Source organism: Podarcis raffonei, chromosome 10, assembly GCF_027172205.1.
Source record: "Podarcis raffonei isolate rPodRaf1 chromosome 10, rPodRaf1.pri, whole genome shotgun sequence".
Taxonomy (NCBI): domain Eukaryota; kingdom Metazoa; phylum Chordata; class Lepidosauria; order Squamata; family Lacertidae; genus Podarcis; species Podarcis raffonei.
The window spans coordinates 77,102,481-77,117,609 of NC_070611.1; the positions used below are offsets into that span (position 1 = coordinate 77,102,481).

General features: G+C 40.1%; 1 protein-coding gene across 5 annotated transcripts in view; it reads right to left on the reverse strand.

The window, feature by feature from the left end:
- LOC128421739 (zinc finger protein 665-like) overlaps positions 1-15,129 on the reverse strand; it is a 127,350-nt gene that overhangs the window by 583 nt on the left and 111,638 nt on the right. The window lies entirely within an intron of this gene.

Sequence of the window (15,129 nt, forward strand, 5' to 3'; positions counted from 1 at the left end):
TCTTCTGCACCTTTTTTTCTTTTAAGAATCTTTCTATTTTTCTCATGTTATTTTTCTCTTTACTATTATATAAATGTCTGTAAAATTCCAAGAATCCTTTTCTGATACCTTTTGGATTAACTATCTCTTCTCCTTCTATGATGATTTTATTTATTGTATTCTGTTCCTTTCTTTTCTTAATTTGCCATGCCAGCCATTTGCCTGATTTATTTGCAAATTCAAAGTTCCTTTTTTTATATTCCACTCCACTTCTTTATTTATTATCATAGCAAATTGTGTTTGCAGAGTTTTATATTCCGTTTTATTTTCAAATTGTCTGGTTTCTCAATTAATTTTTGTTCATTGTCCATTATTTGTCTTAAAATTTCTTTCTTGCCTTTCTCTCTGCTTTTATTTTTTATTGAATTCTGTTGGATAAAAAATCCTCTCATCACCGCCTTGCTGGCATCCCTCACAACATTCATTTTTGTACCCTTATTACAATTGTTCATAAAATACTCCACCAGCTTCTTTTGTGCCCCCTCTAAAAAATTTTGATCATCTAGAAGGTTGTCATTAATTCTCCATATGAATGATGGAGTATTTCTTCATAACCTCTAATTTCACATTTGATTGGATTATGATCTGAGATCACTCTTGGTTGAATTTCAACTTGCATGATTCTTGGAGTTAATTCATTAGATACCCATATTTGATAGATTTGCGACATTGACTGATTCGATTCTGCATAAAACGTAAACAGTTTGTCAAGTGGATGTCTCAGTCGCCAAATGTCTATTAAGTTACAATTCTTAATCATCGAGAAAAAAGTCTTGGGTAGTTTTCCCTCTTTACTCATTCCTGATGCTCTCAGTCTATCCATTTCCATTGACACTACTCCATTTATATCTCCCATTATTATAATCTTTTGGTCCATATAATCAAACAGTTTCTCTTCCAAATCTTTATAAAAATCAGTCTTGTTTCCATTTGGTGCATAGATCCCGACTGTTATTATTTTTTCACCTTGCCACTTGATCTGGATTGCAATTATTCTTCCTTCTTCATCTTTGAAAATTTGCTGAGCTTCAATTTTATTTCAATTTTATACAATACCACCCCTCTCTTTTTGTTTTTGTCTGACGATATAAATTCATTTCCTAGTCTTTTGTTGATCAAAACTCTTCTATGTCTTCTCGCCACATGTGTCTCTTGTAAACATATTATATCCAAATTTTCCTTTTTTAGGTATTGTTCAATTTTATTACGTTTTTTCCTATCGTTCATCCCATTAATATTCCAATTCCATAATTTTAACGCCATCTTGGTATCCTAATTAATTAAATTTTATTTAAAATTTTATAATCTTTCTTCTTGTACTTCTTCTTCTTCTTCTGTGTTTCTTCCATCTTCTTCTTCCCCCTCTCCCAATCCACTTTCCCCCGTAGCTCCTGCTCCTGCTGCTGCACCTCTTATTTCTTCCTCTTCTGGTCTTAATTCCTTGTATCTTCTCAGAAACTTGCTTGCTTCCTTTGGGCTTGTGTGTTTGTGTTTCTTACTTTTATAGAAAAAAGAGATCCCCTCTGGAAATTTCCACTTGTATTCTATTTTGTTCTTCTATAAAATTTGCACCAATGGTTTATATGGATCTCTCAGTTTCAACAGTCTGATCGGTATATCTTTAAAAATAATTATATAATTCCCATTGATATTCAATCTTTTCTCTCTGTTCTTCTGCAAGATCATATTTCTCATTTCTCTGTCATTGAATATAATTAGACAGTCTCCCGGAGATTTCCTTGTCTTAGTTGTTCTTGCCTTCATTCTAAATGCATTTTGCACTGTCATAGCTACCTCCTCTGGTTGAAGTTCTAACCATTGTGCTATTTCTGCAATCAGTCTCTCTTTAATATTTTCACCCTGCATCTCTAGTACGGCTCTCAACCTCAAATTAGTCTCCCGCTGCCTCAATTCATTCATAGCAATCGCATCCAAGACTTCTTCTTGTGTTTTATTAATCTCCGACATTTCTACCTTTATTTTCTCCTCTTCTCTCCTCACTTCCCTCATTTCCTGTTTTGTCCTCTTCATCCCCTCCTCCAACGTTTGTGTTCTCTTAGTCACATCTTTCAATTGTCCCTTTAATTCATTTACTGTTTCATCATTTTTTTTCTAATTTTTGTTCTAATTTGGCCTCTAATTTTTTTCACTCTGCTTTATATCATTTTTAATTTCTCCAAACATTTTCAATATTTCTCCCTTAAAATCTGACTCTTGTTTTGAGCTTCTCCTATCTGCCGGTGTCCCCCCTTCACTTGTTTTTTTCTGCTGGTGCGACATATCTTTTAGTCTCTTCACACTCCTACCAAAGTTAATTAATGCACCAAAATTAGCACAAGCAGTATATAAGGCCCAATACAATATTTAGCAAAACCCAATAACATATAAAAACTAACACCGAACTCCTCCGATCAATATATCAACTCAGGTATTTCCTACATCACAAAATAAATGACCAGAATAAAAATAAAATATAACCCAATGGAGATACTCTTATTATCTTAAAAAATCCCAAAAGAGAGAATATAATCGTGATACTACTTTTAGCCTTTTTGTTAGGAGAATTCACTAATTCACAGTCCTCAAATTTCAAATTTTTGCCAAGGTTTTAAAACTTTTCATTAATGAAGAGACGATAGAAAGACGAAAATCTTCTTGCCACCACTTAGGCTAATTCCAATCCGTCATTTCGAAAATAAAATGCAACAGGGGAAGAAAAGGACCAAACCATAAAATAATATATTTTCTCAGTTTTGTTATTGCCAGTTATTTTAGATTTTAATTATACTCCAATTATAATCCAGTGTAGTCTTCAAACTCTCCAGTCCCAGATTAGTCCAAGGAAGGAAGTAAAGAAGTAGCAGAAAACCATAAAATAAGTCCCACAAAAAAAAGAAAAAGGGAAACAAACAAACAAAATTATATCCAGAGCAGGATTCTTCTGAGGAACGATCTCAATCAGTTACCAGCCTTATCCATTCATTAAAACCACTCTACAAAGCTTCTGCAATGGTGTTATACTCCAACGACAAGAGAAGGAAGGGGGGGGAAGGGGCAGTGGGGGGCAGTGTTTTTTTAGAAGTTAATTTTGACGCTCACCATCAACCCTTAAAACCTGTGGCATTGTTCAATTTCAAAAGTCAGATTATTATAATCTATTACAGAGCATAAAACTTCCCCTTTTATCCGTTAAAATATTCACTTCTCCAAAAACGTTGCTGGTATTTTTCCAGAGTATAGCAATGTAACAGTGGCGACGGAAGTCCTTACATCCAGTTGCGCAGTTCTTTATTAAAAGTGAAACTAAGAATTCCTTCTAATCTTGTCTCTTTCTTTCCCCCACCAACACACCGAAGATTTGCCAAAAATAACAGTCAAACGTCCCTCTGCTTCCTCTTCTGTTTCTTTTTTTATCTTATTGCTAGTTCTTAGCTATTTTCTTAGCTTAGAAGTTTTAGAGGAGAAAGCGGCAACGACCGCTAGCCATTACTCACACAGCTTGCTCCCGCTCTGCTGACAGTTCTGCGTCTGTTTTCAATTGCAGATACAGCTGAACTCCACATTTAATTCTTTTTGCTCCGAAACCTTCCTTTAGCCTTGAACTTCCGAATTCTATCCCAATTAGGTCCGAATTTCTTAAGCTTGAGTGTCGGTCGCTTCCCCTGCAAGTTCAGGGCTACGCTTTCTAGAGGATAGTTAATGGCTTCCCTCTGCCTGCTTCTCTCTCCGCCGTACTCTTCACCCTTACAGGGCTACCTGACGGCCAGGCGATTTGCAAATTGGCTTGCCGGGAACCAGACCCTCAATGTTCTCCACTGAGGGTATTTTGGGGGGCTACTGCGCCCTGTAGCACCCCTTTTTTCCTCAAAAAGCACGGAATCTCCCAGCCGGGAAGATTCCCACTTGCGACAGGTTCGCGCTCAACAGGAAGTCCGCGTACTTAAAGATTTTTTTAAGCTCATTATATATTGATTCCCAAAAACCCTTCACTTGCCCACAAACCCACCACATATGATATAAGTCTCCTTCTGCCTCACCACACTTCCAACACTTCCTATTTTTTATTCTATACATCTTTGCCAATTTTACCGGTGTGAGGTACCACCTATATATCATTTCCCACATATTTTCCTGTAAGGCCGTACACGCCGTAAGCTTCATATTGACATTCCATAATTCACGCCATGCTATAGTCTATATTATATCCAAAATCCATGGCCCACTTAATCATGGCTTCTTTTACCTCCTCATCTTTAGTAAACCAGTCCAGTAATAAGTCATACATTTTGGACAAAAGTTTGTTGCTACCTTCTATAATATCGATTTGAAATTTTGATTTCTTTTCCTCAAATCCCAACCTTTTTTTATCCTTTTTTAGTATCTCATTTACTTGGTGGTGTTGTAACCACCCTGTCAATAGGTTCTTTATTTCTTCATACGTCTTTCACTTAATCCCCTGCTCCGTTTTCATAACAAACTCTTCATAAGTAGCTCTCTTTCCTTCCATATTAGTTTTTTTTGTAATTAATACGTCAGTTGGTGAGATCCACCAGGGGGTTTTCTTTTCTAACAAATTTTTATTTCTTACCCAAACATCATATATGGGTCCTCTAATTATAAGATTTAAGAAACCCCTGTGGACCTTTGCTTTACCATACCACAAGTACGAGTGCCACCCGTACCTGTTGTCAAATCCTTCTAAATCTAGAAGGTCCGTATTCTCTAGTTTTATCCAATCTCTTATCCATATTAAGCAAGCTGCTTCATAATAAAGAATCATGTCTGGCAAGGAAAAGCCACCTCTTTCTTTTTTGTCCACTAAGATCTTCTTTTTTATTCTTGGTCTCTTTCCCTGCCAGACAAATCTTGCCAATATTTTCTGCCATTCTTTACATTGTTTCAACCCTTTGATCACTGGTACTGTTTGGAATAAGAATAGCATTCTAGGTAAGACATTCATTTTAATCACTGATATTCTCCCTAAAAAAAGAGAGTCTCAGTCTATTCCAGATATCCAAGTCTTTCTTAATTTCTCTCCATGTGGTGTCATAGTTATCTTTATATAGATTTCTGTTTTTTGCTGTCAACCATATTCCCAGATATTTGACTTTGTTAGCCGCTGTGATTCCTGTCTCTTGTTGCAGTTCTTCTGTTTCTTCTTTGCTTATGTTTTTCACTAACATTTCAGTCTTGTTCTTATTAAGTTTAAACCCCGCTACTTTGCCAAATTCTTCTATTTTTTGTAGTGCCTCTTTTAAGCTTTTCTTTGGATCTTCCAAAGTTAATACTATATCATCCGCAAACGCTTTTATTTTAAAATCTTTATGTCCAACCTTAATCCCTTTAATTTCTGGATTTTCTCTCATGGTCTTGTTGAGTACCTCTAGTACAGTTAAAAACAACAGGGGGAATAGAGGACACCCCTGTCTCGTCCCTTTTGAGATATCAAAAATCTCCGAAACATTATTATTTATAATGAGTTTGGCTGTTTGATTGTGATATATTGCTTCTACACCCTTGATAAATTCCTCTCCTATTCCCATTATTTTTAAATTCTTTTTCATAAATTGCCAGGAGACATTATCAAATGCTTTCTCCGCGTCGATAAAAATCAACACTGCTTGTTTATCAATTCTGTTTTCTAAACATTCGATAATATCTAATACCATTCTCACATTATCTTTCAGCTGTCTCCCCGGTAAAAAGCCAGCTTGATCTTTATGGATTACTTTGTTTAGAAGCCTTTTCAGTCTTTCCGCCAAAACATCTGCAAATAATTTATAATCATTATTCAGTAATGAAATGGGCCTGTAATTTCTAACCTCTAGGCCATCAGTATCTTTTTGGGGGATTAGGGTTATATAGGCTTCTTTCCACGTATTTGGGATTTTGCCTTTTTTCAAGATATTGTTCATAACCTCACATAATCCTGGTGTTATTTGATCACATAATATTTTGTAGTATTTAGCCGATATTCCGTCTGTGCCTGGAGATTTCCCAATCTTCATCTTCTTTATTGCCTTTCTGACTTCTTGTTCTGTGATTAACTGAAACAAAAAATTTTTTTTCCTTCCAGTAGCACCTTAAAGACCAACTAAGTTAGTTCTTGGTATGAGCTTTCGTGTGCATGCACACTTCTTCAGATACACTGTAACTATCTGTAACTGTGATTATTAACTGGTTCAGTTGTTCTCTTTCTTCTTTTGTAATTTGTTGTAATTGATGTTTTTGTAGATATTCCCCTATTCTATGATCGTCTTCTTTCTCTTTCTTATATAACTCTTTATAGTATTTCTGGAAAGCCCTTCTTATCTCTTTGGGATCGTCTATTATCTTTTCTCCCTCTCTTATTTTACATATTATATTTTGTTTTTTTCTTGCCTTTAATTGCCATGCCAGATATTTTCCTATTTTGTTAGCAGACTAGAAGTTCTTTCGTCTCTTCATTTTAATTCTCCACTCTACTTCCTGATTCACTACCATGGAAAACTGAGTTTGCAACATCTTTATATTTTGTTTTATTTTTTTCATCTTTTGGTTTAATTGTTAGCAGTCTTTCATTCTCCACAAGGTATGCTAAGATTTCCTTTTTTCTTTTCTCTCCCCCTTCTTTAATGACTGTTTTATTAAATCAAAAAGCCTCTCATAACGGCTTTGCTTGCATCCTATACTATTTCTATGGGTGTTTCTTTATTTAGGTTCCAGTTAAAATATTCTGTAATTGTTTCTTTCGCTTTATCTATTATCTTCTGATCATTAAAGAGGCTTTCATTCATTCTCCATCTAAATGATGAAGGGTCTTTTCCTCTCACCTCCAAATACACCGGATTATGGTCAGATAGAGTCCGTGGCAGGATTTCTGGTTTAAATGACCTCGGGACTAATTCTTTTGATACCCAGATGTAGTCTAATCTTCCCCAGCTTTGATTTGGACTCGAGAAAAAGGTGGGTTGTTTCATTGTGGGGTTTTTAAGTCTCCATATATCTATTAGTCCTGTAGTATCCACCAGGTCAAAGAATGACCTGGGTAGTTTACCCTCATTTGTATCTCTTTTTCTTATGGATCTATTCAAATCTGGGATGACCACACCATTAAGATCTCCCATTAATATCAGATGTTGGTCTAGGAGGTCAAGCAATATGTCTGCTAATTTCAAATAAAAGTCTGCTTTCTTATCGTTAGGAGCATAGACTCCAACTAGGTTTATACTCTCTCCTTGGAAAGTTATTTGTACTATTATCACTCTTCCTTCTTCATCTTTATAGATTAATTTTGGGTCATATTTTTCTTTTATATAGAACACAACTCCTCTTTTTTATTTTTGTCAGAGGCAATAAAATCTTTCCCCAATCTTTTATTACTTAAAATCCTCTTATGTTTTCTTGCAACATGGGTTTCTTGCAGGCAGATTATGTCAAGATTCCGTTTAATCAGCACATGTCCAATTTGATTTCTCTTATTTTTATTATTAAGTCGGTTCACATTCCATGAAAATATTTTTAAGGCCATTTTTATGTAATTACCAACCAAAATTAAGTCCTGTTTTGACCTTGGTGTTCTTTGCTGTCTGTTTCTTCCTCCTCCTCCTCCCCCTCGTCCCTCTCCTCCTCCTCCTCCTCCTCTTCTCCCTCTCCTCTCTGTTTCTCCTGTTGTTCTTCCTCTCTTCTTTTCTTTTCCACCTTCCCCAGCTCCTTTTCATATCTTCTGGCAAATTTCTCGAGGTCCTGGGGGTTAAATAGCTTAAATCTCTTATCTTATCATTGGCCACAGTGATCCATGCGACGGTCATCTCCAGGCTTGACTCCTGTAATTCGCTCTACGCGGGCTGCCCTTGAAGCTGTCCCAGAAACTCCAGCGGGTGCAGAATAATGCAGCGAGGATCCTCACGGGGTCTCTGCCATGTGAGCATATTCACCCAGTGCTTTTCAAGCTGCACTGGCTCCCGGTGGAGTACAGGGTCAGGTTCAAGGTGCTGGTTTTGACCTTTAAAGCCCTTCACGGCCTAGGACCCTTGTATCTACGGGACCGCCTCTCCCAGTATGCCCCACGGAGAGCCTCAAGGTCCATAAATAGCAACACCCTAGTGGTCCCGGGCCCTAAGGAAGTTAGATTGGCTTCAACCAGAGCCAGGGTCTTTTCAACACTGGCTCCGGCCTGGTGGAACGCTCTGCCTCATGAGACCAGGGCCCTGCAGGATCTGATTTCTTTTTTTTTTATTAAATATTTATTAAAATTTTTCATCTTAATAAAAAAAATCAAAAAAGAAAAAACAAAAAAATTAAAAACAAATAAAGTTTACAATCCGTATTTTCAATAACATATTTCCCTGACTTCCCCACACCTCCCCTTCTTATATTCCAATTCAAATTGTTAGTTCAACAAGTTCTTATCCCCAATTTTTAACCTTTTTATATTTAGTTCATTTAAAAAATAAACAAACCAGTTTTAACTTATAAACATACATCAGTGCTCATTCTTAAAACCTTTTTCTAAAGTCAACCCAAATTCCCTTCCACGAATTCCCCAATTTTCATACTAATAACAAAACAAAATAAACAACAGATTATAATTGTACACCCTTTGGATTCCCAAACCCCACCACCCCCTTTCCCGGTTTCAATCCCCAACAGATGTCCATCAGTCTTAATCTACTATCAGCCTGGAGACCTCACGTCCGAGGCTCTTAATTCTCTCTCAATTCCTCTCTGCCGGTTTTTTTGATAGTCTTTAGTATTAAACACCAGATCTCGGAGAAGCTCTGTCCCCATAAGGTCCATGTTTCTTCCAGCCAGACCTCCATACTTAAAAGTGGAGCCCGAATCTTGTTTCTTACTCCTTTTAAGTCCAATTGTCCTGAAAGCTCCAACTTCCACCTTAATCAAATTTGTAATCCATAGGTCTTCAGATCTCCACATAAGGAGATCTCTCCATTCTTCAATCTCCAATTCAAACCAGATTTTCATCATCCAGTACTTATTTTCCTTTGTAACCATCATGTCAGGCCTCTGGCTCGATTTCTTATTTTCCTTTGTAACCATCATGTCAGGCCTCTGGCTCTCCTTTGTCATCTGCAAAATTACAGCTCCTCCTTCCTTTTCCTCAGAAACAACATATGTCTCCTCCACACTCTCAAAACTCTCAAGTTTCTCTTTTTGTCCAGCTGCATGGGCTTCCTGAGTCAAATCCTTATCAAATTCAGTGATATTATTTACTGTTAAGTTCAGAGTTGCAACATTTGTAGCCAAAACATCCATTTGGCCTTGTAGCTTTCCCAAGAGAACATAAACTCTGTCCAACCCAGCTTGAATTTTCCCTCCTCCAGCCATTCTTGTAATGTCCCAAATCCCCCTCTAGAGGGATTTTGGTAACTTAATATTCTTTCCAGTTCAAATCCAAAAATCAAGTTAGTTTGTATCAGTTCTTCCTTGTTTTCAACAAAATATAACCAAATTGCAACAAATATATCCAGCAGAGACAGCAGAAACAAAGTTCTCTTTTTCCTTCTTGACAGCTAATTTTAACAGCTGTCAAACTCTTCTATATCTCCTCAACAGGCTCTCTCACGGATCACTCCCGGGTCCGGGGGGGTGGCACTTCATCTCTCAAAATTAGCTCTTATCCTCCAATAAAATTATTTATGCTTATACTGCCAAATCGTGAAATTAATGTCTTTTACCCAATGAAGAAAAAGAAATTCTCTCGACCTTAGTTAACTAGTCCTTGCTTTAAATTATTTACAAGACGGGGAGGCGGACTTCCTGTTTGCACCTTCCCCGATCGTGCCAAATTCAACAAAAAAATTCCTTTACAAGTCCAATTTCCGTACTACTCACGGGTTGTTACTTTTAGAATCCAATTGTTCACAAGAAGAAGTCAGCGCTCTCCGACCATGGCATGCGGCTTCACTCCGCAGGAGGAGTAGTCGACTCTCAGCACCGCGCCGCTCACCCCGTCCCCCGTTCTGAAGCCTTTAAAAAGGCTCCTTCGCAGGTCGGGGGCGCAAATGGTGCCCGCCGAGTCACCAGGTTCACAGGCTTCAGCGCCTGTGATTTCTGAGGGTCCCCGCGTCGCCGCAGCGGCAAGACCCAGCTCCTGCGAAGCCGATTCCCTCCGGAGCTCGGAGGGAATCCGCCATTAGCCGATCACGCTAACCCGGAAGTCCTGCAGGATCTGATTTCTTTCCGCAGGGCCTGTAAGACAGAGTAGTTCCGCCTGGCCTTTGGCTTGGAGCCAATTTGATTCCCTCCCTCTCTTTCTTTTTTCTTTTCCTTCTCCTCCTGCGATGAGGCTACATTTTAATATTTTAATGTTTCAATATTTTAATGTTGTATTTTAATTTTGTTTTTAAGTTGTAATCATTCAACTTGTTTTTATTATTGCTTGTAAGTCGCTCTGAGCCCGGCCTTGGCTGGGGAGGGCGGGGTATAAATAAAAATTATTATTATTATTATTATTATTATTATTATTATTATTATTATCATTATAATAAAATGAGATCCCCTCCGGGAATTCCCACCTGTATTGAATTCCTTTTTTTAAAACTGACCCACTAGTTGTTTATTGATGTCTCTACGTCAAAGAAATCTGGCTGGAACCTCCTTGAATACAATAATTGCCTTCCCATCAATGCATAAGTTTTTATTATAATTTAATCTCAATATCTCATTCCTCATGCCCATAGAGTTGAACATAACCAGTACATCCCCCAGCAATTTCTTCCCTCTCACTCTGGCAGATTTTACCTTTATTCGAAATGCATTTGCTATTGTATAGCCTATCTCCTCTTTCCTCGTGTCCAGCCAGTTTGCTAATTCTTTAATTAATGTAGCTCTTATATTTTCGTTTATCCCCTCAGGAGTACCTCTGAATTTCAAATTCAACTGTTTCCGCCTCATTTCTAGCATTGACATATTATCCAGTAGTTCTTCTTGTGTTTTACTTATGTCCTTTATTTCTCCTCTGATCCTGTCTCCTTTTTACTTTCCTTTAGATCTTTCTGAGCCCTTTTCATGGACTCTTCCAACACTTTAGATCTTACCGTTAAGTCCTTTACTTTACCTGTCAGTTCTCCCACCACCCCCTCCAGTTTCTTATCTAATGTATCCTGAACTTCTAACAATTTTTTCTCAATATATTGTTCATTTTGTTTAAACTCCTTTCTTATTTCAACCATCAACGCATCATAGTCCTTTATCTCTTTCCCATTCTTGCCATTCTCCTGTCTAGATGGTCTTCTTTCTCCTGGTGTTCCCACTCCTTTCTTCATTCTGTCACAATTGCTTAATCAGATATTTATTTACTAATGTTATTCTAATTTCCACCCCAGGGGTCGCAAATTAACGTATACTGTTTTTCAAATTTCCCAATTGCAGTTCCCCTGTTTCCCCACACAGTGGCAGCAGTTCCCGTAAATTCAATAAAAATCCTTCCTTAAGTAAAGTTACTTTCCGTTTCTTTGTTCTTCAAATGGAATTTCCCCTTTCACGTGGCTGGAGGACCAGATGGGGAGACTGCCATAGAGTGTCAGGAAGAAAGGCACTAAAAGTAAAGAAGGGAATGAAACCTCCAAAACACGGAGAGCAGAAAGTGAAGGAGGGAGGGAGAGCAGATAAAAAGAGAGAAGGGGGAAAAATAAGGGTGGGGGAAGGGGATACATGAGGGGCGATAGAGTAAGGAAAGGGAGGAAAAAAGATCAGGAAAGAAGAAGGGGGGAGAGGGGGAAAAAACAGGAGTAAGAAGTAAAGATAAAAACAAAAGTCAAAGACTTATTCTTCGTGTTGTACTCCAAATACAAAATCTTCTTTTTCCGGTTCCTTATCAGCTTAATCCATAAATTCCCCACTCAAGACCAGTAATCAAGCATTATAAAGCGTACCGTTTATCTCCTCCCCCACATAGAGGGCGAAAAAAGCAAAGGAGAGGCTCAGATAGAACTTCAGGAGATATTCACAGCAATTCACAGCAATCCCCAAGTCTCTTCTTTCTTGCTCCTGCAAACGTACCGACTGTTACTCCAACATATACTTCTGCCCAACCTCTTTACAAACAGCAGGAAAAAAGCAGAGTTCACTGGTGTTCACTGGTGGGCATTTGAAGCTCACTCTCCGACCACTGGCACAGGACGCTTCAACCAAGACGATACAAAGAAGTTTTTCCTCCCCTTCTATGCCTGATACAAAGAAGTTTTTCCTCCCCTTCTATGCCTGATACAAAGAAGTTTTTCCTCCCCTTCTATGCCTCTCTGTTGTATCCCCACAAATCGTTACCTCGGAACATAGTAACCAAGGATTTTCTCCGAACCTCACTTGGCGGCTGCTTTCTTACTTTCAGTCCTCTCTCAGTCTTCCGCCAGACGCCATTTTCTCCCTACCGCTGGGACGGACTCCCTTTTTTCACCCTCAGCACTCCAAATCTTGTTAATTTTCTTTTGTAAAATCCGCAGATAATAACTGCTTTACTTTTAGTCCAGATTTGTTTTCTTTGTTTGGAAGCTGGCCGCTTTCAGTCGAAGCTTGAGACTGCACAGCGTGGGGTCTGCTGCTTCCCCTCGGTGCCTGCAGCTCAATCCCGTCCCCAAGCTTCAGTTTAGCTTTAAAGCCTATGAAACAGGAGAGAACGCCCAGTCTCTGCCAGGTACTCTGCCCCCCAAGATACTCCTCTCAGGGTATGGAGGTCCACGTAGCCTTCGTAGCCCCTCTAAAGCCCCCGCACTGCTCGAGACACCCCTGAGGGTTGCCTCGCGCCTCTTTCCCTGATCGCAGCTCAACCGGAAGCCCCCATCCACCTCAATCTCTTAATGAATCACCTGCACAGTCCCATTGGCCTCAGGAGGTCCATGTGGACCATTATGTGAGACCCAGGTCTATGTCTTATCCATTGGTCTGTGGTCTGGGTCAGTCAGAGAACTAGTGACAAGGCTTGGTGCTTGGCGTCAGCTGAATGGGTGCTCAGGGAAGCTCCTGTTCTTGGAGATGGACCTCTGTCTACATGCCTCACATTGCATGGAGAGAGCAGGAGAAGCGGAAGGAAAGCAGCTGGCAAATGGGAATCCCAGACGGAAACACCCACCCTAATCATTCTTTTTAATGATGACGTGCTGCCTGATCTCATGCCCCTCTTCTGACGCAGGACTATCCTAATCTGGCATTAAAAAACCTGGATATTAAAGGCAAAGAAATAACTGTACTTAGTGGAAACTTCAGCCTTGAATATATGGTATTGATTCATTGATGGTCTGAAGTTGTGTTATCTCTGGAGACAAGAATTTATTCCTCATTTGTCTTAAGTATCATAATTATAGGATGTCTTGGAGTGTTAGAGGAGAGGCAGTACATTTGGTGGGGGAAATGTCATGCACCTTCTTGGGTAATCTATCCACCATTGGTCCCCACCCTGCACTCAGCTCTCACCTGTGGCTTCCAGAAGCTGTCAGCATGCAACAGGGGCCACAATCCCAGGAACAGCTTCAACTGCCCGGCTAAACCAGGTGAGGATAGCTGATGGGTCTCAAATCCTTGGTGGGTTGGGGAATTCTGCTGCCGGTGAAGGCAGGACCTTCACCGGCAGTGGTGGAAGGAGAGGATGAGAAGAACAGTGAATCCCACAGTCAAGAAGGCAGATTCTGCCCATGCTGTAGAGGAAAGTGAAGGGCAGATGGGATCGTCAACCCAGGAAGGGAGCCCATCAAGAAGGAAAACTCTGGTCCTAAACCTTCACTGCCTCTTGAGTTATCTTCAGGAGAAGAAAAGGCTATGGAGGAAAACCTACACAAATCCAGAGTGGAGTCTCTAAGATGGTTGGATAGTGCCCTGCACACCTCCTGCCATCAACTCCTGCAGCCAAGCTGGTGCCTAACATACTGCTCTGCTGAGAAGGGGGTCTTGTTGTCTAGGCAGCCCAGGACCCCCAAACACACTGCCCAGGCTTCCATTGCTGCTAACACAGCAGTTTCAGGTGGAGAAATCAACTCAGACCTGTGTATCAAAGTCTCTCCGATGTGGAGCAAGGGAAACAGAAATGCTACTTACATCATATGGAACTGTAAAAGTATTCAAAATATTTGTTTTTTGAAGAAAAGACCACCATGTATCAGGTGGCCCCTTGAAAACTTATAAAAGTCTTGTGCCTGGAGCTTTTGGGGGTGCAGGACCAGGAAAGCTTCTGCAACCATTAACCTTCCAATTGGGATTCAGGCCTCATCATGGAACTCACACTGCCCTGGTTGCTGTGACTGATGATCTCAAAATGGTCTAGAGTCTGAGGGGGAAGCTGTTTCCTGTTTCTGCTAGATCTCTCAGTGGCTTTGGAGACCTTTGGCCATGGTATCCTTCTGGACCCTCTAGGGGAGATGGGGGAACTGCTGTGCAGGGGTTCCTCTCCTTCCTCCTGGGCCATGTCCAGAAAGTGGTGTTGGGGGATGAGTGTTCAGACCCCTGGGATCTCACTTGTGGGGAGCCTCAAGACTCCATCCTCTCCCCCATGCTTTTTAAGATTTATACAACACTGCTGGGAAGGATCATCAGGGGTTTTGGGCTGGGTGATCACCAGTATGTGGGTGATACCCAGCTCTTCTTCTCATTTAAATCGGAACCAGTGAAGGTGGTGAATGCCCTGTGTTGGTGCCTGGAGGTGGTTTGAGGATGGGTGGCAGCTAACAGATTGAGGTTGAATCCTGACAAGACAGAAGTACTGTCCCTGGTCCTGAATGGGGTAACTGTTGCCCTAAAGGACCAGGGGCACAGCCTGTGGGTCATTTTGGACTCACAGCTGTCCATGGAGGCACAGGTCAGTTCTGTGTCCAGGGCAGCTGTCTGCCAGCTCCATCTGGTATGCCAGATGAGACCCTCCCTGCCCTCGGACTGTCTCACCAGAGTGGCACATGCTGTGGTTATCTCCAGTTTGGACTACTGCCATGTGTTGTACATGGGGCTACCTTTGAAGGTTCTGTCTTGGGCCCGGTCTTATTCAACATCTTTATCAACGACTTGGATGATGGACTCAAGGGCATCCTGATCAAATTTGCAGATGACACCAAACTGGGAGGGGTGGCTAACACCCCAGAGGACAGGATCACACTTCAAAACGACCTT